Source organism: Lactuca virosa, chromosome 9, assembly GCF_052849685.1.
Source record: "Lactuca virosa cultivar CGN04683 chromosome 9, Lactuca_virosa_CGN04683_v6, whole genome shotgun sequence".
Lineage (NCBI taxonomy): Eukaryota > Viridiplantae > Streptophyta > Magnoliopsida > Asterales > Asteraceae > Lactuca > Lactuca virosa.
The window spans coordinates 99,755,772-99,779,930 of NC_136434.1; the positions used below are offsets into that span (position 1 = coordinate 99,755,772).

Sequence of the window (24,159 nt, forward strand, 5' to 3'; positions counted from 1 at the left end):
CCCCAGAATGAGATTGGTAACGAAGCACGACTCATCATAGAGCGAACCATGTCCAACAAGGTTCGATTACGTCTCTCAGCCACACCATTCAATTGTGGCGTTCTAGGAGGCGTCAATTGTGAAACTATTCCACACTCTTTCAGATAGTCGTGAAACTCAAGACTTAGGTACTCTCCCCCTCGATCAGATCGAAGCATCTTGATTTTCCTGCCCAACTGATTCTCCACTTCATTCTTGAACTCTTTGAACTTTTCAAAGGTTTCTGACTTCTGCTTGATTAAGTAGATATATCCATATCTGCTATAATCATCTGTAAAAGTCACGTAGAAGCGACAAGCGTCCCTTGTGGTGGATCTAAAGGGTCCACATACATCTGTATGTATGAGATCCAATACACCCTCACCCCTTTCACATGTGCCAGTAAAGGGTGACTTGGTCATCTTCCCAAGCAAACAAGACTCACACACGTCATCGTCCCTAAGGTCGAATGACTCCAATACTCCATCCTTTTGGAGTTGGGCTATGCGTTTCTTGTTAACATGGCCAAGGCGACAATGCCACAAGCATGCTTTGTCCAAACTTGTGGACGAGTCAATATTCAAAACATCATTTCCTAAATTGTCAATAACTAACACAGATTCATAAATCCCATTACAAGGTAATGCATTGAAATAAAAGACACCATTCAAATAAGCATTAATAGAACCATTACTATTATCAAATGAATATCTGAAACCTTGTCTAAACAAACCATGAAAAGAAATGATGTTCTTTGCCATATCTGGCGAATAGCAACAATTATTTAAATCTAGTCCTAACCCATTACTTAACACTAAGGAATAAACTCCGATCTTGGTTACTGGTGAAGACTTCTTGTTTCCCATGATCAAGCTTATCCTTCCATGCTCCACTTCCCTACTTCTTTTTAGGCCCTGCATATCAGAACAAATGTGGTAACTACACCCTGTATCAAGAACCCATGAAGTAGCAAATGATGAGTTATTAGATTTAATTAAATACATACCTGCAAAGGTGGGCTTTATCTTCCCATCCTTAATATCCTGCAGATATTTAGGGCAGCTTCGTTTCCAGTGGCCCTTCTGGTGGCAATAGAAGCACTCTGCTTCCTTGGGGTCAGAAGAGGGCTTAATAGAACCTGCTTTGGTCCCACTAGAAGAGGAACCATCTTGGGTCTTACCCTTATGGTGGCTCTTGGAAGGAGCCTTCCTCTTCTTTCCCTTTCCTTGGCCAATTGCCAACACAGGAGCAGTTACAGTAGAGGATGATGCAATAGATTTGTCCTTGAGGTTGCTCTCAGCTGTCCTCAGGAGCCCTTGAAGCTTACTTAGGGTGACCTCTTCCTTATTCATGTGGTAGGTCATTCTAAACTGGCTGTAGCAGGAAGGCAAGGAGTGGAGGATGATGTCGATAGCCAAATCCTCATCAAACTTAACATTAAGTTTGAGAAGACGATCAACATATCTTTGCATTCTTTGCAAATGAGCAGTTAGGGATTCTCCACTCCCCATCTTAGCGGTGATCATGTTGGTGATGATCTCATAGCGCTCTTGCCTCGCGCTCTGGTGGTACCTGTCTAGCAAATCTTGGTGCATCTCATATGGATACATGTCCTCATAGGACTTTTGGAGTTCGAGGTTCATGGTGGCCAACATGATGCAATGAACTTTCGTTGCATCACGCTCGTGGGCCTCAAAGGCGGCCATCTCTTCAGGAGTAGCTTCTTCTGGGTTGATCTTTTCTAGCTTCTCGTCTAGGATATATTCTTTGTCCTCGTAACGAGTTATCATGCGAATGTATCTCATCCACTCGTTGAAGTTCGAGCCATCAAATGTCACTTTCTGACATAGGTTCATCAACGAGAATGACCCAGAAGTGTTGTTTGCGTTTGACATCTGAAATAGAAAGGAACAAAGTTTGATTAGAATGAATCCCCAATTAAACACCCAAATGAGAAATTAGGGCTAGGATCCAACAACATTATTTACAACTTAGAAAAGGGATGTCGTAATCTAAAAGTAAATAATTTGAAGGTAAGTGAATGGCGATTCACTAATTTTCACCATGAAAAACGAAAGAGGTTAAGTTTTAAATGTATTTGAAAATTCCTAGATTTCTTTTGAGATTCATTGAACATTTCAATGGCATGTTTAAATCTCGATATGCACTTCAAATTTGCGACTGGGATGCCGAGGATCGCAAACAAGTTTGTGAATAACCATGCGAATCAACGTGGTGCACTCAATGTTTTCATCACCTAATCAATGTGCTGGTTAGCCACGCACGCTCCATTGATCTATGATAAGACATCGAGCCACCCTTTGTCACCAATGTCAATCCCAAATTAGTGTGCTGGTTAACCACGCACGCTCCACTAACGTTTGACAGGGGTACAAAGTGTAATTCCATGGAATAGCATCATTTTCACATTTTACCCTAAAGTAACTAAGAGTGGGAATTTGTAAAACAATGTAGTTACTTTAATATTTCCATTATACTTATAATGAGAAATTAAGTGCCCTATCCTATCCGTTCGGCTAACGACCCTCCACCAGTCAAGCAAGCGGTAGATGTGAGTGTACATCCATTAAGCGCCATTTTATAGGCAGCAACCTTATACCCACCTTATAGACTGGCTTCGTGAATGAGGCCTACTAGCGATAAGACTAGCTTATTCTTATACATATATATAATAATTAATCTTATAATATCATAATTGTATAAGGGTGTATTTTAAAACATTTCAAAATACTAGTGTCTTAATTGTATTTAAAATTTTCGAAAATTAGACCATTTAATTTAAAATTTTAAACACCAAAAAATCTTTGATTTAATAATTATCAAAATTAAACAATTAATTTAAAATATTAAATCATGAAGGATTATCATGAAATTAAACTATTAATTTACCAAATCCTTTAAATCCCCTAGATTTTGAAATTTATGGAAAGGATAATTCAAGATCTTCAATTATCTAGTTTAAACAATTAAATTGATAATCACAAAGATAGCAATATCCAAATCCCTAAAATTTTGGGATCTTGTCTTGGGGGCAAGGGATTTTCGAAATCCCTAGGGTTTCATAACCCTAATTTCGAAAATATGGAGGCTAGGCAAAAAGGTTTTAAGAACCCTATCAAAAAATCGCCAACTAGGGTTTTGCAACCCTAATTTGCGAAAATCACCAAGCCTTAGGGTTTACTTGCCATAAACCCTAATTTGTCAAATTCATAATATGTATCAAATCCAATTGAAAACAAAAAACCAATGGCTCTGATACCACTGATAGGTTTTATACAAACAATCCTATGTGTGCATGCAACCCTAGATTAGATCTATGTTTTCACTATAAGACATACAACTATATGAACACAAAATAAACCCTGGGATGCTTCTATAATTTTCGAAAATCATATAGAAGTGTAGTAGACATACCTTTGTTGTTATATTGCAATAACAACTAGTTTCCTTGATCTCTTGAACTCTTGAATGCAAGCACGACAATTGTAGTGCCTCTAATGGCTCACAAACACCTTGAAGCAAGAAGGCAATTAAGAGAGAGAGGGAGGATACTAATTTTCGGCCCTAGGGTTTCTCTTGGAATCAAGTGGCCGAAAATTGAAGCATAGGGCATCTATTTATACTGTAGGGTGTTAGGGTTTCAGTCTAAACCCTAATGGACAGCTTAGCCACCAAGCAGCCCAAGGAACCTTCTGGAATGAGGCCCTTGGACGAAAATATGATGATCCCTCATCATAATTTCGTTCCTCCTTATTCCATTGGGTTTCCCAGCCCAAAACTCAACTATCACACATTTGACAGTTTATACCCCTTTATTTAATTAATCTCTTTTAGTCACCAAATCAATTCCTAATTAATTTATGACTAATACTAATTAAATAAATATGATTTCTCCTTTAATATATTATTCTTATAATATATTAATAAATCATAATATCTTCTCTCTCATATCAAATTACCTTGTCAAGTTGCTTTGGTGAAGGCAACCCAAAAGGACCATGCACACTCGGATCAAGTACATACCAAATATAGTTACGGACTTAGACACTAATCCAACATATCCCACATTCTTTCAGATAGTCGTTGAACTCGATACTAAGATACTCCCCGCCTCTATCGGATCTAAGTATCTTTATCTTTCTGCCCAATTGATTTTCGACCTCATGCTTAAACTCTTTGAACTTTTCAAAGGTTTCTGACTTATGTTTGATCAAGTAGATATAACCATATCTGCTATAATCGTCAGTGAAAGTCACATAAAATCGATTAGCATCCCTTGTGGTTGATCTGAAGGGCCCACACACATCTGTGTGTATGAGATCCAACAGACCTTCACCTCTTTCACAAGACCCTGTGAATGGTGATTTTGTCATCTTTCCCAAAAGACAAGATTCACACATATCATCTGATTTTAGGTCAAATGATTCCAACACTCCATCCTTTTGGAGTTGGGCTATGCGTTTCTTGTTAATGTGTCCAAGACGACAATGCCACAAGCATGCCTTGTCTACACTATTAGACAAGTCAATATTAAGTACACTATTTCCTAAGCTATCAACACAAGTCACTGTTTCATACACACCATCACAAGGTAAAGCTTCAAACATAAAACCACCATTCTTATAAACAGAAATTGAACCATTCAAATCATTAAAAGAATATTTAAAACCTTGTCTGAACAATGCATGAAATGAAATAATGTTTCTCGTCATCTCAGACGAATAGCAACAATTTATCAAATCTAATCTAACATCATTACTAAGCAAAAGCTGATAAACTCCGATCTTGGTTACTGGTGAAGACTTTCTGTTTCCCATGATCAAGTTTATCCTTCCTCGCTCTATCTCCTCACTTTCCTTTAGCCCCTGCATATCAGAACAGATATGAAAACCACATCCTCTATCAAGGACCCATGAACGAGAAGATAATGAGTTATTAGCAGAAATAGTGTAAATACCTGCCGAAGATGGCTTCACTTTGCCATCCTTGATATCTTGCAGATATTGTGGGCAAGATCTCTTCCAATGACCCTTTTGATTGCAGTAAAAGCAAACGGCCTCTTTTGGATCAGAAACATGGGGAGTGGAACCATTGGGCTTAGCCTTTGGGCCATTGCTAGATGACCCAGCTTGAGCCTTGCTCTTCCAGTTTTGCTTGGGAGGACCTTTCCTCTTTTTCCCCTTTCCCTGTCCAATAGCCAAGACAGGGGCACTTGCAGGTGTGGATGGTATACTTTTACCCTTCATCCCTGCTTCAGCTGTCTGCAACAAGTTGTGCAATTGGGCCAAAGTCTGCTCAGTATTGTTCAAATGGTAAGTTAGAATAAACTGACCATAACAATCAGGTAGTGAGTTCAAGACCATGTCAATGGCCAATTCCTCATCAAAGTGAATGTTGAGCTTGACCAAACGCTCTATGTAGCGTTGCATTCTTTGCACATGTGACACAACCGATTCCCCTTCTTTCATCTTGCAAGCCATGAGTGACTTGACTACTTCAAACTTTTCTTGACGAGCTCGCTTATGGTACTTTTCCATAAGGTCCTTGTTCATCTCGAAAGGCCAATAGTCCTCATAGTACCTTTGCAGTTCTGGGGACATGGTTGCCACCATGATGCACGCCACTTTGGTAGCATCATCGTAATGTTTCTTGTAGGCAGCAAGATCTTCAGGAGTAGCTTCAGACTCATCAAGCTCTTTGAGCTCCTTTTCAAGAACATATTCTTTGTTCTCAAAACGAAGCGCCATCTTGATGTTGCGCATCCAATCGTTATAGTTTGAGCCATCCATAACGACTTTGGAGCAGATATTGAGCAAAGAGAAGTTTTGGTTGGAGGAGGATAAAGCAGAAGTGTTTCCAGGAGTAGACATCTGAAAAGAAAGAAAGTTTTAGTTAGATTTCAAGATACCTCAATATAATAACCCAAAGATAAAATATCAAGGTTAGGATCCAACTATGAAGATTCACAACTTAGAAATGGGATGCCGAGATCCAAGTGTAAATTTCATAAAGGTAGGTGAATGACGATTCACCAATTCCACCATTAGACGAAACAAACGAAGTGAAATTCCTAATTCTTTTGAGATACATTGAAACTATTCAATGGCATGTTTTTAATCTCAGATTATGCTCTTCTATTTGTGACTGGGATGCCGATGATCACAAACAATATGTGAATAACCATGCAAATGTGCTTGGTAACCTCATTGTCTTTATCATTAACTATTGATGTGCTGGTAAACCACACACGCTCCATCAAAATGACAATTATGAGATACCCATTACTACTCTTTATTAGTGCCTTTTAGTGTGCTGGTTAACCACACATGCTCCACTAACGACCAATAAAGCATAATGTGCAATTTCATGGATTAGCATACTTTTCACATTTTTCCTAAAGTAACTAGAGTTGGGATTTTGTAAAATAATGTTCTAGTACTTTCTTTAATAACATTATACTTTTAATGAGAAGTAGTTGTCCTATCAAATCCGTTCTGCTAACGACCCTCCACTAATCAAGGGAGCGGTGGGTGAGAGTGGACACCCATTCAACTACCATTTTATAGGCAGTTTCCTTATACCCCCCTTATAGACTAGCTTCGTGAATGAGGCATACTAGCGATTTGACTGACCATATTCTTATACATATATAATATTAAACATTTAATCATAATACATATATAAGGTGTGTTTTAAAACTTTTTAAAACTTCAAGGTTTATATAAATTTCGAAATTCAAACTATTAAATTTAAATTTAAATAAACCAATTAACTAGATTTAATATTTATCTATTAATTAACTTTTAATCAATTTATTAAATCTTGTAAGGATTATCTAATCAAATTAATCAATTAATTTAATCCTAATCCTTATCCCTCTAAATTTCGAAAAATAGGGTAAGGATAATTATCCAATTAATCTAATCAAGTAACAATTATCCAAAATAAGAAACCCTAAAACTTCTAGCATATTTCGAAATTTACAAGGGAGGAGGCTAGGGTTTTCAAAACCCTAACCCTAATTTCGATTAGGGTTCTTTGGAGGCTAGGGTTTTCGAAAACCCTTCAATCCAAAACCCTAATTGCGAAAATTTGGCCTTTAGGGTTTAATGGCTATAAACCCTAATTTGCAATTCAACTATTATAGCAATTCAATTTAAAACAAACAGTGACTCTGATACCACTGATGGGTTTTAGGTAAAACAAATAAACCAGAAAACAATTCCTAAGTTCACATGCAACCTACTTTGGATCTATGTTTTAACTATTGAACATATAACTTTGAATTGCAAACAAGAACCCTAGAGGAGAGAGGCTAATTTCGAAATTAACAAACTAGGGTTTAGGAGTTACATACCTTTCAATTGTTATAGTAAACAATTGATAATCCTCTTGATCTTGATCTTGATCTTCTTGGAAGCTTAGCACCACAAATGTAATGCCTCTAATGGAATCACACCCAAGAACTAGCAAGAAAGAAACTAGAAGGAGAGAGGATGGAGAGAGTATGAAATTTCGGCCTAGGTATCTTCCAAAGAATAGAGTGACCTCAAATGTGAGCCAGGAGGCTCCTTAAATAGCTGAGGGATCTAGGGTTTAGGGAAAAACCCTAATTATCCTTTGCTTAGGGCCTAAGCAAAACCCAAGGGCCTTATCTGGACCCCTTGGACGAAATCTCTAAGGTTTCCCCTATGGATTTCGTCCACCTCCTTCCAAGGAGGTTCTGGAGCCTTCCACTCAACTATTAGATAATTACAAACTAGTCCCTGCACTTTACAATTAATACTTTTAACCCCAAAATTAATTCTGATTAATTTCTGGCTAACTATTAATTAAACATAATGATTTCTAATTAATATATTAATCTATTAACATATTAATAAATCATTTATATATTAATTTATTAATCTTATAAATTAATATCTCTCCTTTCATAATTTCCTTGTCCAGTTGCTAGGTTGAGGGCAACCCAAAAGGACTGTGCTGCTATCAATTCAAGTACATACCAATTATAGTTATGGGCTTAGACACATAATCCAACAGATTTTGGAGAAGTCTACAAGAGGAATTGGGTACCAAGTTGTGTTTGAGTACAACTTACCATCCACAGACTGATGGTCAGAGTGAACGCACGATACAAACGCTTGAAGATATCCTGAGAGCATGTACCCTGGAATTCCAAGGTAGTTGGGATGAACATTTACCTTTGGTAATTTTCCTACAATAATAGTTTCCACTCGAGCATAAAGATGGCACCTTATCAAGCTATGTACGGACAAAAATGTCGTACGCCATCTTGTTGGCTTGAGGCTGGGGAAAAGCAGTTTATGGGACTCGAGATAGTCCATCAAACTGCTGAAAAGTTGTCACACCCCCGAACCAGACGGCGGAAACGTCCGAGGGCTCGCGTGACTTAAATTGAAATATCATCACAATGAATATACATGAAACATAACATAAACATCACCATGCATTAATACATTACAACTGACCTTGTTCACATCAAGTACATTGTCTAAATATTACATTCCCGTGGCATAAATTGTTTGAGAGTTTTCAAAACATAACATCCTAACACACGGTATTGTTCTTCAGCTTATCTGTTACCTGAGAATACAAGTTATTTTGAAAACGTCAACATATAAAATGTTGGTAAGTTCATAAGCAGGTTTGATATGAAAATGTTTTGTGTAGTTTATAAAACCCAGAAAATCCGATATTTTCTGAAACGGCAAAAGTGTGAAGATCCATAGGTATATGCATGAATGGTTTCAAAATGTGTATAAATGAGAAGTTTTGCATTATAGTTATTGAAAGTACAAGTGAATAATGTTGATTTCCCCGGAAAACCCGATGTTTTCCGATAAAACAGTATGATCGTTTTGTATTATTGTATCGTCGCATTGAATGATTATGATTTCCCCTGATTACTTAGATGGTATTGGATTTTTATGTGAGTCGTTATAACCATGCATGATAATGACTAATTCGTCTGTCTTGGCATTCTAGTGAACGCCGGAATTGATCTTAAGATTTTGTCACCCTAGACTGGCCGAGTCTAACTGTAGCGAACAGCTTAGGTGTGGGGGAGTCACCCCCGTATAGATCTATACACAAACTCTCGCTCTCCCTCCAGGAGACTTTGATTATAACTACAGACTACGACCGACACTTATTGGTGTCGCCCGTTATTACTCACTTAATCCAAATGAATTTGATTAACCTTGATTAACGACCTGATTTTTGTTTACTTAAATAGAAGGTAAGCCTAACAGACGAGGAGAAGAGGACCACGAGGTCCTACAAATCACATTTGTTATTTAAGGCTGTCGAGTATACGAAGGACGCGTTGGCCTATTTCGCATATGATTTATTTGGACCTTAGTAGCAATGCTAATGGGCCACTGGGGCCCAATAGCATGTAAAAGCCATTGAGGGTCCCTTAAGCATGTAATTGGGTCACATGAGGCCCAATAAACATGTTTTATTTATGTTAGGCCCAAAAGTCATGTTAATGGGTCACGAAGGCCCAATAAGCATGATTAGAATCTTTCAAGCCCAAAAATTTGAATGTTTACTTGTTTTTGTATAGTATAAATGTCGGGAATTCTGTTTGAACAATTGTTGAATCGCAAAGGCACAAAGTTTGTCGATTGTTTTATAACGATATTTAAATTTATGAAAATATATGTATATCTTTCATTCTAAATTCATAAGTTATAATTTGGTATTTTTGACCCAAATATCTTAATAATAAAATAATTGACTCAAAAATATTGGTTTGACCTATTCAGCCTTTCTTTAATAAAAATGACAATTTTAGTCATTTTTTATAAAAAAAAATGACATTTTAGGTCCTTAAACTATTTTTCTTGACATTTTGGTCCAAAGACTTATTTAAATAATGTTTTCAGCCCAATGCTTACTTTTTGGCAGTTTCAGCCCCTTTAGTAAAAAGATTTTCATTCATAATCCAAACTTTTCGCAACTTTTACAACTTTGACCCAAAATCCAAAAACTTTACATTTTTAATCCTTTTTGGCAAATAAGGTCATTTTAACCCCTGAAATAGATTTATTTACTTTTCTACCCACTGTTTTGAGAAATTCACCATTTCAGCCCCCTTAAAACCATATTTTTCGCAAATTTGGGCCTATGGGTCGAAAAGCCCAAAATTTTAGCCCAATAGGCTACAATTTACGTTTTTAGTCCTTTGAAAAGCATAATGTTCATAAAAACTTCTATTTTAACTGTTTTGACCTTTTGAGCCTTGTAAAAACCGTAAATGACAACTTTTTCCCCAACTTTTGTTTATTCGACAAAAATAGTCCAATAATGAGTTTTATGTTGTAACTTGCCTATTATAAACCTTATATGGTAGCTTTTCTTAACTTGTTAAGTGTAATCATCCTAGATCACATATTTTTCCTTCTTGAACTATAGATCTCGAAATTTCATTTTTGGCACATATTTACCACATAAACACAAGAAATCACACATAACATACAAATACACATAGATCTACACATTTTACTTGTATTCTCCCCCATAAAACTTGTGAAAACCGAAAATAGAGGGGTATGAACTCACCTTTGCTTGTTGTTTTCGGTTTGAAGAAAGAAATGGAAGAGTTTGATGCTATTTTCGGCCCTAGCAAGCTTTCTTGGGTGGATCTCGAACTTTGTATGTTTCTAGGAGTATGATCAAGAATTTAAGGTGGTAAGAAGAGTGAATGAGTGTAGAAAGGAAATACGTTTGCAAGATCTTACCACTAGTATGTAACTTGAAGTGATCTTTGGATTAAATCCCTCTTGAAGCCCTTATAATTCTCGAAGGTTTGAATGAAGGATGAAGAGTTGTTTTCTTTGAGAGTGTTTAAGAAGATTTTTAGTGAGATGTGTGTGTGTTTATGTGTTTGGCCGAGAAGAAGAAGGGGGGGGGGGAAGAGAGAGATGATGATTTGACATGCATGGAAGTATGGGATTTTCAAGCTTTGTTACATGCTAAATAATATGGAGGTGGAAATGCCACATAAATCCTCCATTTTCTCTTTTTTTTTACTTATGGGCCGAAAATGGGCTTAAGGAAAGGAGTAGTGTATTAATTTGAGCTCATTCTTGTTTTGTTCGAAAACATGTAGCCCATAAAGAAAATTCTCGGCTCATTGGGCCCTTAAGTGTATTCACGACCCTATTTGTATAAAAGAATGGGTTTTATGGCCCATTAAAGTCTACTAGATTAGTTATGGCCCATTAAGGTCCATTAGGGTAATTTATTTCATTTTAGGCCCATTATGGCCCAAAATGTTAAATTTTATGCAAGTGGATCCAATTAGAGCCCATTTAAGAGTTCTAAGCCCAAAATAGTCAAATTGGAAGCTTATTGGTCCATTAGGCCCAATAACGAAATCCTAGTCCATATTGGACTTAAACCGGGATTTCTAGGGTTTCCAATCTTTCGTTGACTATTTGAGTGTTTGTACAGGGTGTTTTATGAAATTTTGTTGTCATTGAATAAGCATCATACATGCTTTCAAGTTTTAGTTACAATGTTATCCTTGTTAAGTGTTTACAAAGCATCAGAATTCCTAGTTGTGAGAAAAGTTGAAAATAATTAAGGAGAGAATGTTAGCAGCTCAAGATCGTCAAAAGAGCTATGCTGATAAGAAAAGACGACCGATGACTTTTGAAGTTGGAGATTCGGTGTTGCTTAAAGTCTCACCGTGGAAGGGACTTATAAGATTTGGAAAAAGGGGAAAATTAAGTCCAAGGTTTATTGGACCGTTTAAAGTTCTTCAGAGGATTGGGAACCAAGCTTACAAGCTCGAGTTACCCGAAGAACTGAATGGGATTCATAACACTTTCCATGTGTGTTATTTGAGGAAGTTCACGGGAGAAGTTCCCGACATGATTCCACTTTCGGAATTGAGAATTGATGAGAACAAGAGGTTAATTGAAGAACCAGAGGCAATTGTTGACCGAAAGACTAAGAATTTACGACGTAAGATGGTCGCATTAGTGCTTGTCCAATGGAAACATGCGAATGGACCAAATATCACCTGGGAGACGGAGAGTGACATGATGAGTCGCTATCCGCATTTGTTTGTTGATGTGTGATTCCGAGGACGGAATCATCCTAAGGTGGAGAGAATTGTAACGCCCGTGTTTCCAGGCTAGGCATTAATGATGCTGTAATAGTCTAGGTTAACCTTTGTAACCCGTCTTGAAATAATAAAGATGTATTATTTGAGTATTATGTGTTTTTGTGCTTAATTGTGTGACTTAAATGAATTAAGGATAAAAATAAGCGTCAAAATGAAATGTTACATAAACCCGATATCTATGAAGGATGTGGTAGTGGTCGTGACGAGGTTTCCGAATATATAAAGAATGCTGAAATCCGAGTTATAACGAAGAAGTTATGACCTGTCGAAGTTTCGCGACAGAACCGACACGACGCTGAATGACGTAAAATATGAATTTAAGATAGAGCGATATCTAGCCTTAGTGATCTAAACGAAAGTAGTAGAATAAGTTAAACCGAGAGTGTGCATAAAAAGAACGTCTAAATCTGACTTCGTATGAGGAAGTTATGATTTTTCTAAGTTTCGACTTAGCGGTATGCAACCCAAAGTTCGAATATGAGATCGAGTGGTTTCTAGCCGAAACAATCTAAACGAGAATCGAACATCACGTCGATAGTAGCCCAACGGTGAAAAGACAGACGAAAACGGATGTCAGATGAAGAAGATATGATTTTCTAACGGAGTTTTCCTGTCCCGGCCTACTAAAAATAATATAATAAAAATAAAGTCAAAATTAGCCGACGGAGTCTAAATGAGAGTTGTAGAGCATAATATCACCTACGTGTGCATATAAAGAACGTCGAAAACGGAGCTCGTATGAGAGATATGAATTTCTGAAGTTCGGAACGCAAACTTCGAGGCTGTGTCAGAGCTCACGAGGTGAGCACAATGCTCACGACGTGAGCACAGACTGGACACCCTCCAGAGCAAGTGGACGAATGATGAACGCAGTGACCTACTGAGCTCACGACGTGAGCACTAAAATCTCACGACGTGAGTACAGAAAATGGCCCTATAAATAGAAGTTGAAAGCCAATCGAGTTTTGTTGCTCAATTCCTTTCCTCTCTCCCGTATTACATCGTTTTACGTACAATTTATACCCCCGAAGCCCCGGTATCATCCCGAGACCCGAAGCGAGTCCCGAAGCTCCGAAGATCCCGAGAAGAAAAGAGTTTCCGAGCCGAAGCTCTGCCCGCGAGAAGCCCGATGTGTGAAGAGATCACAGTTTCACCGAAGAATACTACTCTTAGAGTCGTAGTGCTGTCCGATCATCTTCAGATCAAGTGAGTGTATAGTCTCTTTCATAAACACGATTTTAATACAAGTATTGTTTGAATGTATTAAGTATATGTTATGAGTGAGTGTATATTCCTTTTCTTCTAACACATAGATACGAAGTATTCTCTACAAAATACGTGTTATGTGTTTGTATGTTATTTTCTTATTTGAAATAATTGTTGAATGAATGATTTGTACAGGTTTTAAGCTGTATATAAATGTATATATTTTTATATACTAATATGTTGGGTAGAACATGGGTAGAAAGTTGTTGTGCGATGAAGTAAAATGATGAGAGGCCTCGATGTTGATGTTGTTAATCTAGTCATCTAGCGGAGTATGGATGACGACCACAGACTCTTTCTAGACTGTCCAGTGGAACGCTGGCAGGTTCATAACCTGTAGGTGTTGTGAACGATGTGTTCACCGGTGTACTCTATCCCCCTCATGGTTGCCTTTAGGACATCTATTGTCAAGGAAACCCCTTTGCAGTAATGTCCATCCCGATGAAAATCTTAGATTAGGTCCCTGGTAATAGATGTTGTTTTAGGGACGTAAAGTGAGGATAACGGGAATGGATAATCGGGTTATTATTGGTTGGTGAAATTAAATATAATTATTTATTGTGGGTTGAAAACCCTATATGCTCACCAGGCTCCCAAGCCTGACCTACTCAGTTTTACTTGCATTATAGGTAGTGGCGCAAGAGCATAAGATGGATGAATCATCAAGTTATTTTGTTTATAGGCCAGTAGTTGCATATAACTGTTGTAAGGATTATAATGTGCCGTTTATGCTTTTGTGTCTGTATCGGAACATGACATCCCGAGTTTTGATATATAATGAAAATACATTTCTTTAAGAAATGCTTTGATAAACCTTATTTTATCATGTATTGTTTTGGGGACAAATTCCGCAACTCTTTTAATCAAATGATTACTCTGAAAATTATTTTAAAAGCATAAATTAAATCGGTCTTTTTTGGCCGTGATTTTGGGGATGTCACATAGTGATTCCACTATTGCTCCATGTTTTCATCCTTCTGTTTGCGATCCCACCACTGCTACATGTCGGAGCTTCCACCACCGATACATGTCTAGAGCTATCGTCGGAGTTGGAGAACTCGTTAGTGGGTCTTGAATCCAGAGATGAAACCCTAGTAATAGTCGGAGAAGCACAACTCAGTGGCACGAAGAACGGAGAAGGGGAATTCGTCGATGGGTCTTTAATCGTCGGAGCTGGAGAAATCATATATAAGGTTTAGCAAAACTGGATTTTTTTCACTATGTGTGTGTGTTTAATTTTCTTTGTGTGTGTGGAGTTTTGTGAGTGTGTGTTCTTGAGGAGATGATTTTTGAAGGTACAGAGAGAATGCAAAGTTCTCTGATGAAAATACATTGAGAGAGAGAGAGAGAAGTATCAGTGGAGGGAGGGAGGGAGAAAGAGACGTAAGAGAGATGGAGTTTTACCCATTTTATTATTATTATTATTATTATTATTATTGTTATTATTATTATTATTATTATTATTATTATTGAAATGTTAATAAAATGTAAAAAAAATGTAAAAAAAATGTAAAAGTATATAAATAAGGGTATAACCGTCTTTTCAAGTTTTTTTAGACTAAAAACTCAGAAAAACCTTGATTTTGGACCTTTTGTGCAATCTGGAAACTTTTTGGACCCCATCTAAAGATTTTTGCAAATCACAAGGACCAAATTTGCAGTTTTGTCAAAAAGACAAAACTTCAAAAATGGTCCCTGTGGTTTTCGAAAATATCAAGTTTAGTCCCTAAGTTCAAAAAACCTCACAGATGGTCCCTGTGGTTTCAAAACTTTTAACAAATGGTCCTTTTCGCTAACTCCGTTAGCTTTTGGTCGTTAAGTGAAGGGCATTTCTGTCATTTAACTACCACAGGGACCATTTATGCAGTTTTTGCCTTATTTAAAAAAAAAAGAAAAACAAAATATTAAATGGTCTCTCTCTGTCTCTCTCTCTCTCTCTCCATTTTCGTCCCAGAAAATCCAGGTGCTTTCTCAGTTTCTCTCTTTATACATAGAAACACTTATCATATGTATCCATCTATGTACGGATCTCTTCTGACTTACTATTTCCATTCAACAATTTTAGTGGTAATTTTGTAGCCTTCGATTCCAAATTTGAGGATTTTAAGTCTTTTTATGATCTGGGTTTTCTTTCATTTTCTTTGTGATGAATTTGCAAATCTTTATCTAGATTTGAGATCTGGTGGGAGAATTAGAACCAGAAAATACACACACATGGTTCTCAATAAAAGCTTTGTCTTCCCTAACGTCATCTAAACTCTAAAACTGATCGTGTTCGTCCTCATGGTTCTCAATAAAACCTGTATCGATTAGGGTTTCACCATTAGTCAAACCGAAATCGAAATGGATAATCACCCAATCCACGGTGTGGTTTTGCTCAGAAACAAAACGGGTCTCCACCTTAGCGAGTTGTGTCTCATTCGTATGATTGAAATCAACATATTCTACAACGTTGACGTCGGTTTCTTGTTCGAAAGAGTCGAAAGGGGCGGGTTGAGATCCAAATTGTCTGTCTGTGGAAACCTCTGTAGAAACCGGTCCTTTTGATCATTCTCGTCAATAACATATCTAAAAACACCCCTGTTGTTTCTTGATCCATCACTGCATCTCTCGAAGCCACAACTCCGGCGACAAGGCTTAACAGCCAAAAGGGGAGCCACCGGAAAACTGACTCCCTCACTACGTTCGTTCTTCCTTTCGAGCATCAACAGTCGAACACCCCCACTTGTTGCTGAACTGCTTTGCTCCTCCTTCCCTCGCTATCACTGTTGTCAACATCAGATGAGATGAACCAAATACACATCAAGAGCTTGCTTTTGGTACGTATCTATCTATTTTTCTTGTTGAACCTCCATGAGCATCATCATCATCATCGAAACCACCACCGAACACCATCCTCCCCCTTCTCTTCCCCTTCAGAACCTCCGTGTACGACGATTTAGACACAAATGCAATCTCTTATAACAAATTTAGATCCAGATGCATGTATGTAGTGGGGGGATTTTAAACCCATATGAAATATTTGATCCTGGGTTCGCTTTTTTCTAATTAGATTCGAGCAAATTGCTTTAAATGTGGAGGAAGGTCATACGACGGTCCATGGCTAGAAATTACATATAGCTGGGTGATGGACTGGCAGTGGTTTTCCATGGGAATACCAATCAAGGTACAAGCCATCTAAGCACCTCCAAATCTTGGGTTTTTGGTTTCCAAGTTTTGATTTTGGTTACCAGATATAAAATGAAGATGAAGTTGATGCTTTTGGTTATCTGGCATAAACGAGAGAGAGAGAGAGAGAGAGAGAGAGAGAGAGAGAGAGAGAGAGAGAGAGAGAGAGAGAGAGAGAGAGCATTTAATATTAAATAATTATATATATATATATATATATATATATATATATATATATATATATATATATATATATATATATATATAAAATAAGACAAAACTTCATAAATGGTCCCTGTGCTAGTGAAATGACAGAAATGCCCTTCACTTAACGGCCAAAAGCTAACGGAGTTAAAAGTTTTGAAACCACAGGGACCATCTATGAGGTTTTTTGAACTTAGGGACTAAACTTGATATTTTCGGAAACCACAGGGACCATTTTTGAAGTTTTGTCAAAAAAAATAAATAAATTGAAGGTATCCTAGCACAAAATTGATATTTTGTAATGTTCATGCGTACACAGTAGATTTTTTTTTCATATGCACGATAATTTATATTTTAAAATATTATATTATATAATCTTATAAAAAATAAATAATACGTACGACTTATTTTCTTTTTGAAAAAGCATTGCAAACTACAAAGTATCTGTTTATTCCACAAAGCAGTGTTTGTGAAATAATTATATTTTGTGAAATTGTTTAAGTGAACTTATACAACGTTTTAAATTTTAGCTAGATTCTAGATTTCACAAAATAGTTAAACATCTATGGATTTTGTGATTATAGTTTAGAGAGAATGCTCCAATCTCTTGATAAGATTAGTAACATTTGGTTATCGCGCAACCATTAAGATTAGTTATGGTTTAGAAAAATATAAAAATTCAGTTTACATTCATGATTATCTCTCTAACTATTTACTTTGAGAGAAATAATAAAGTATTTTACATTCATCAACACTCATGTCTCTCTTGAAAGTTTTTTTCGTGATTCTAGAAATATGAAAAGGATGAGTTGCATAACATCTCGATTTGAACAACACAAACAATCAAACCACATGGAGAACATGCCAATTACAAAATATAACTAAATATCAAGCATATTAAGGAAGTGTGGTATTAAATATGATAATTTGTGTTTATGGGTTGTACATACGTGTTAGACACCAATTTACACGATACAAATTGTAAAATATGTCTTTGGTATCAAACGCGAACACAACACGTAGCAAATTCATGTGAAACGTGACACGACATGAATATACACGTTTTTGACCGTCTTATACCAAAACACAAATTTACACGAATAGACACATTTCATTTATAAGACACAAATTTGTTTATATGTGTCACGTGCGAACACAAATTAGTTTATAAGTGTTGACATGTGTCACATGTTGACATGAAAACACATGAATTTACACAAATATATGTGTGTTTATGCGTATTTATATGTTACATGTTTGTTTCGTGTCTTATATGTGTTTAAAAAGGTAAATTTGTATTTGACACGTGTAAGATACGAAAGACAAATTTAAAATACGTGTTGACACGAATAAACACAAAACACAAATTTTAAAACAAGTACATGGAAAACTCGTGTCGTGTATCAAATTGTGAGGTCTATGAATTTTTTGTCTTGTTATATTTTTATAAATTGTCAATTAATCTTTATCTTTGAGAAATTTATAAAAATTATCTGATCATCCATATATTTAAGAAAACCATAAAATGATCATTACGTTTTGAGAAAATTACAAAAAAAAAACCTTGTAAAATTATATAATGGTCCCTATCTTTGAACAATTATATAAACAATCCTTATGAAATTAGCTAACGGTCTTTAAAAATTACGTTAATAGTCCCTGTATAAAAGTTGTGTTTTAGGAAGTACTGCACTTTTGTCTTCTTATATTTTTATAATATTGTCAAATAGTCCTTATCTTTGAAAAACTTATAAAAATGGTCCCTACAAAATTATCTAATGGTTTATATGTTTGAGTAAGGGGGTGTTTGTTTACCTCTTAATACCTAAGAGCCGAATCTGAATATGTTCATTTAAGAGTGTTTGTTTCCCTCTTATTTTTATATCTTTAATCTGAAAATAGCCTCTTATTTGGTCAGACTCTTGAGCAAGTCTGAAAAGAAAAAATAGATACGCCTTCCCTTTTTGCCCCAAACCTACTCGTGACTACTGAACATTACTCCTCCCTCTTCTTGCCTCTTCCCTCATCGACGTCTCTTACCGTCAGCCTTATCGGATTCGCACACCGTGAGGGCCAGCACGCCGACGTCGCATACTGTCGGAGCAGCACTCGCAGAGCACACCATCATCTCCGCCTTCTGTTCTTGGTAATCATTTTCAGAAATTGGTGTTCTTTTTTCGATTTTCTTCTTGAAATAGCCGCCCTCTAGCCCCCATCTACTCTAATCGGAATTGCGGGTCAAAAATAGAACGAGAACATGGATACTCTTCTTCTCCTTCTTGCCCCTATGCTGCGTTTTTAATCAAAGAGACAGATCAACATGGATTTTTGTGATGGAGATGATGGATGGAATTAATGATGGCAATTTTTGTATATGGTGGGTTTAGTAGAGACAATCAACCAAAATCCACACTTTCTTTGCTTCAATTTGATGGCAGGTGGATGAATAGGGTTGGAGAATAGAAGTTGTATTATAACATCAAAGTGTTTTAATAGGTATTTGTGGTAGTTTACATGTTCTATTAATAGCATATTGATATCAACAATCTTGGAGCAAATGGATATTGACAATCAAATTGGTAAACCCATGGTCGAACTCTTAAGGGGTCAACATTGGATTCCAAGATCATACTTTGGAGGTGAGTTTGATCTTTTTTCTTCTTTTTGTTACTTATATTACTGTCAAATCATGATTTTTTTTAAACTTTTGGAAGTTACTTGATAGAATTAAATAACGAGATGAAACTGATAGGCATGGTTTGATTTGGATTTGTGTTTACTTTTGAATTCAACAAAAAATTATACATAAGGGTAAAATGGTCAGTTTTATAATTCAGCACAACAATTTAGAGGTTTTAACCAAACAACATGTTAAAATTCAGATCTTAAAAATTCAGACCCTCTTAAAAATTCAAATCTTAAAAATTCAGATCTTAAAAATTCAGATCCTGCCAAACAAACCCTAAGTTATTAAAATGGTCTTTTATGTTTGAGAAAATTAAAGAAATGGACCTTTTAATTTAAGTAATGGTCTCTATGTTTCAAAAAAATTACAAAATTGGTCCTATACAACTATCTAATGGTCTATATGTTTAAAAAAAATATAAATAGTCTTTATGTAAAATTTATGTTTTATTTTATGGTCCTTATGTATGAGAAATTTATAGAAATGGTCCTTACAAAGTTATCTAATGGTCCATACAGTTGAGAAAATTATAGAAATGGTCACAAGTGATATGGCAAAATTATAAATTTAGTTTATGTGTAAGATAAAAGACAAAATTACAAAAATGGTCCCTGTGGTTTGCCAAAAGTAACAAACTTAGTCCCTAAGTATTTTTTTTTGATGTGTTTGCCCCTTGTGGTTTGTAAAAGTTGCATTGGAGGTCCTTTTTCATAACACCGTCAGTTTGTAGCCGTTTGGGGTGATTAAGTTCAAAAAATATGGGGGTATTTTGGTATTTTTGCATTTGCTTCTCCACCCCCTTTAAAAAGCCCTAGCCAACGTTCAGAAAAATCAAGCAACCATCTCTGAAAAATCGAAGCTCTCATCTCTACCAAGAATGGCGATATGTACGTGTGGAAGTGTTGCTGTGAGAGTCACATCTTGGACGGACCTCAACCCAGGTAGGCGATTCTGGTCTTGTGCTAGAAACGGTCGAAGCTGTCCATTTCTTGGTTGGGTGGATGATCCGATGTGCCATAGAGCTATGGAGGTGATTCCTGGCTTGCTAAGGAAGCTGAACAATGTTCAAATGATGTTGAGTCAAGCTCGTGCAGATGTTGTGAAGCTGTAGTGGATGCTTCTTCTATCTTGGTTTTTTTTTTCGTTTATATATGTATGCACTAAGTAGGAGTTGGATTTGGGGATGTATTTGGTCAGTGTATTTTGGGGTGTATTTTGGGATGTATTTTGGATATGTAATGTCAGATGGGTGTATAGAACTGGAATGGGATATAACCAGTTGATTTTGGGATGAGATGTCATGTATTAGAATCTTAATGTAATGTATGGTTTTGGTTAATCAGTTTAATGGTATTTTGTATTATGATAATTAGAAAACATTGTTTTTGTGTTATTGATCAGGAATGTTGGCATGGAATGGAAAGAGTTTTGTCTATTTAACAAACATTTGAATGGAATGAGTAAAAAAACAAGATCAAATCATTATAAGTAAACAATGGAATGGAATGAGTTTTGGTCATTCATTTAACAAACAATGGAATGGAATGAGTTTTGGTCATTTATCAAACAATGAAATGGAATGAGAAAAATACAAAATCAAAACACTATAAGTAAACAATGGAATGGAATGAGTTTTGGTCATTTGTCAAACAATGGAATGGAATGAGAAACACACAAGATCAAAACATGAAAAGTAATTGGAAATGTTCACCATATTGATCATTACAACCACAAATGTAGCATGACATATGGCTAGTATCAACTTAATTACATCACTAATTTAGGTAGTTGCAAAAGATGTAATTATCTAGATTAAACATGTTTGAACAAAAGCATCATTACAAGTTTATAATCTTAAACAAAAGGTAGCCAAATCACTTGATTAGTCATGCTTCACTTGATGATCCAACTTCATTTAGGTCCTACTTTCTGCACTTGAGGCTTTTTTCCCTTGTCCCTCTTCTTTGCTCTTAACCCACCCACTATAGCTTCACTTGATCCACCCACTGAACCTTGACTTGTTACACCAACTGCATCTTTACTTGATTGACCCACACCACCTTGACTTGATCCACCCACACCACCTTGACTTGATCCACTCACTGCTCTCTTTGACTTGACCCCCTTGCCCCTTACATGTTCTAGAGTTATGTCCTTTATTATGACACTTGGAACAAGCAACAGTCAAGAATTTCCTTGATAGGTTTGTTGACTGGTTAGTAGGCTCATCTATAGCCCTCCTCCTCTTTTTCTTGGGCCTTCCAACCTACAAAAATATTAAGGAAATCATAAAACAGGATGAATAAGAAAATATGTTAAGTAATATTCAACTTACTTGTGTATGATGTGTAGGGGGTATAAGAGTGGTTGGACATCTAGATTTTGGCCACATGCTCCTTCCATTGATTGGATCTATTTTGTTAGAGTACATTGCCCTCCATGTTTCTAACTTATAACAGGGATGCACCCAATATTCAGGTTGTTGGGCTTTTTCACCATTTTAGCCCTGAACACCTTCATTCTTGATATGCTTAATTCAACGTACACATTAATCACTCTGTTTTGAGGGACATATTGAGCCAATATAACGTCTTGATCATTTCCTAGGGCCTTCAATCCAAAATCTAAGTCTAGATTAGGAATTCTATAATGATAGTACATTGTGTCATCCGCAAAATACCCTATCTCACGAATCATGTCATTTAGATCATGAACTGAAAAAAGATCGGTGTCAACAAAGTCAAAGAATGCCAACCTTCCCTCAACGTACTTTCTTCCTGGAAACTTTGTAAAAAATCCACCATGATGTATCTTTAAAGTGAAGAAATTGTCGTGACCATCTGAAAAAGAAAAATCGATGAGCTTTGAATATACACACCAAGAAACACCCAACAAAAAATTAAACAACTTACTGTAATCTTTATCAAGGTCCGGTGCAATCGTATGAGGACCACGTAAATTCCACATACACAATACCATTTTTAGTTGATAAACCCTAAAATCGGATGCGAGGGATGAAGGATGAAGATCGTCAAGATGATCAATAAGCTAAGGTGAAGTGGAGATGAAGGGGGGTTTCTTGGACTCTGGTTAATACAGGATAGGTTAATGACGTATCACTGCCTAATCCCATCTTAAATGAGCGCCAAACATAAAAAGACGAATATACCCCCACATTAATGACCCCAAACGGCTACAAACTGACGGAGTTATGAAAAAGGACCTCCAATGCAACTTTTACAAACCACAAGGGGCAAACACATCAAAAAAAAATACTTAGGGACTAAGTTTGTTACTTTTGGTAAACCACAGGGACCATTTTTGTAATTTTGTCAAGATAAAATTATAGTAATAATTCTTATGCAAAGACAAAGTTAAAGAAACTATACCATTATGATAGTGATATTACATAATTGATCCCTATAATAGCCTAATTAAAGAAATAATCCCTATGTGATACCAAAATTACAAAAATAGTTCATGTACAAGAAAAACTATCATAATGATCCATCAATGTCCAACCCATACTTCAACCGAGAACAACTAATATATAATTCAAATCCACTTGTGAATGAAATTTCACATGAATTGCATCTATACACCGGACATGTTAAAGATGTAAAAGGTGATGAAAATTATGGATTCCAGGTTATTGCTCTTCTATTGGTCACAGTGCAGATTATTGACATCAAATTCGGTCAGAGTTATATAACGATATAATAACACACCCTATAGAGTATCCAATGATTTACGATGAATATTTTAACGTAATGAGTCACTCGTTGAGGTTTGTTGAATCGGGTTTTGTGGATTTTAAATATTGGTTGATTATGCCATACACTTTATTTCTCATTGCTAACATATATTGTGTTAACGTTCATTATCTGAGTTAAGAAGGTTCTACAACATAGTTTCCACTTTGTTATGACCCTTAATACGTCCCTAATTATGCACTTGTTTCTCCCATGTTCACGATAACCATTATGTGATGGTTGATTTACAATGAACATATCCAACGCGTTATGTTTTGTCAAATTGGCGTATGTACAGATTAGAACGTTTCGTTGGATAAGAAAACTTATATAATGTTCGACTGAACGTTATGTTCCGTATAATACGCATGATGCACTATTCATTTGTAAAACTCAAATTGTTAGTATATCCGATTATTAAAAAAAACAAACTTTGCTTTATTATTATTATTTATATATTTATAATGTTTTTTTCTAATTATATATATATATATATATATATATATATATATATATATATATATATATATATATATATATATATCAAATAATATTAATAAAAGAAAAATAAGACTAAAAAGAGTACAATAAATAACAAAAAATTAAATAAGGTTACAATTACCAATCAGTGGATACATATAGACTCACCTTTGCAACTTGATATAAACCAATTTGTTTTTCTTATAAGACTTTTATCAAAATGATTACTAAACATCTCCAATATAACATATTATAAAAATACAAATAATCCTCCTATTAACCGGTTAGACCAGGCGGAGTGTAGCGGGAGGGAGGCGATGGAAGCGTTCCCGCTCGCGGGGACACTGCGGAAACGGTGGTGCGGGAAAGGGTGGGGGTCGAGGTGTCGCACTCTCTCTCCG

General features: G+C 36.0%; 1 long non-coding RNA gene across 1 annotated transcript; it reads left to right on the top strand.

The window, feature by feature from the left end:
- Nucleotides 1-18,745: 18,745 nt before the first annotated feature.
- Nucleotides 18,746-20,874, top strand: LOC145141405 (uncharacterized). Its single transcript, XR_013722636.1, has 2 exons — nt 18,746-19,479; nt 20,216-20,874. It is a non-coding gene; the product is annotated as an uncharacterized LOC145141405 (long non-coding RNA).
- Nucleotides 20,875-24,159: the final 3,285 nt, after the last annotated feature.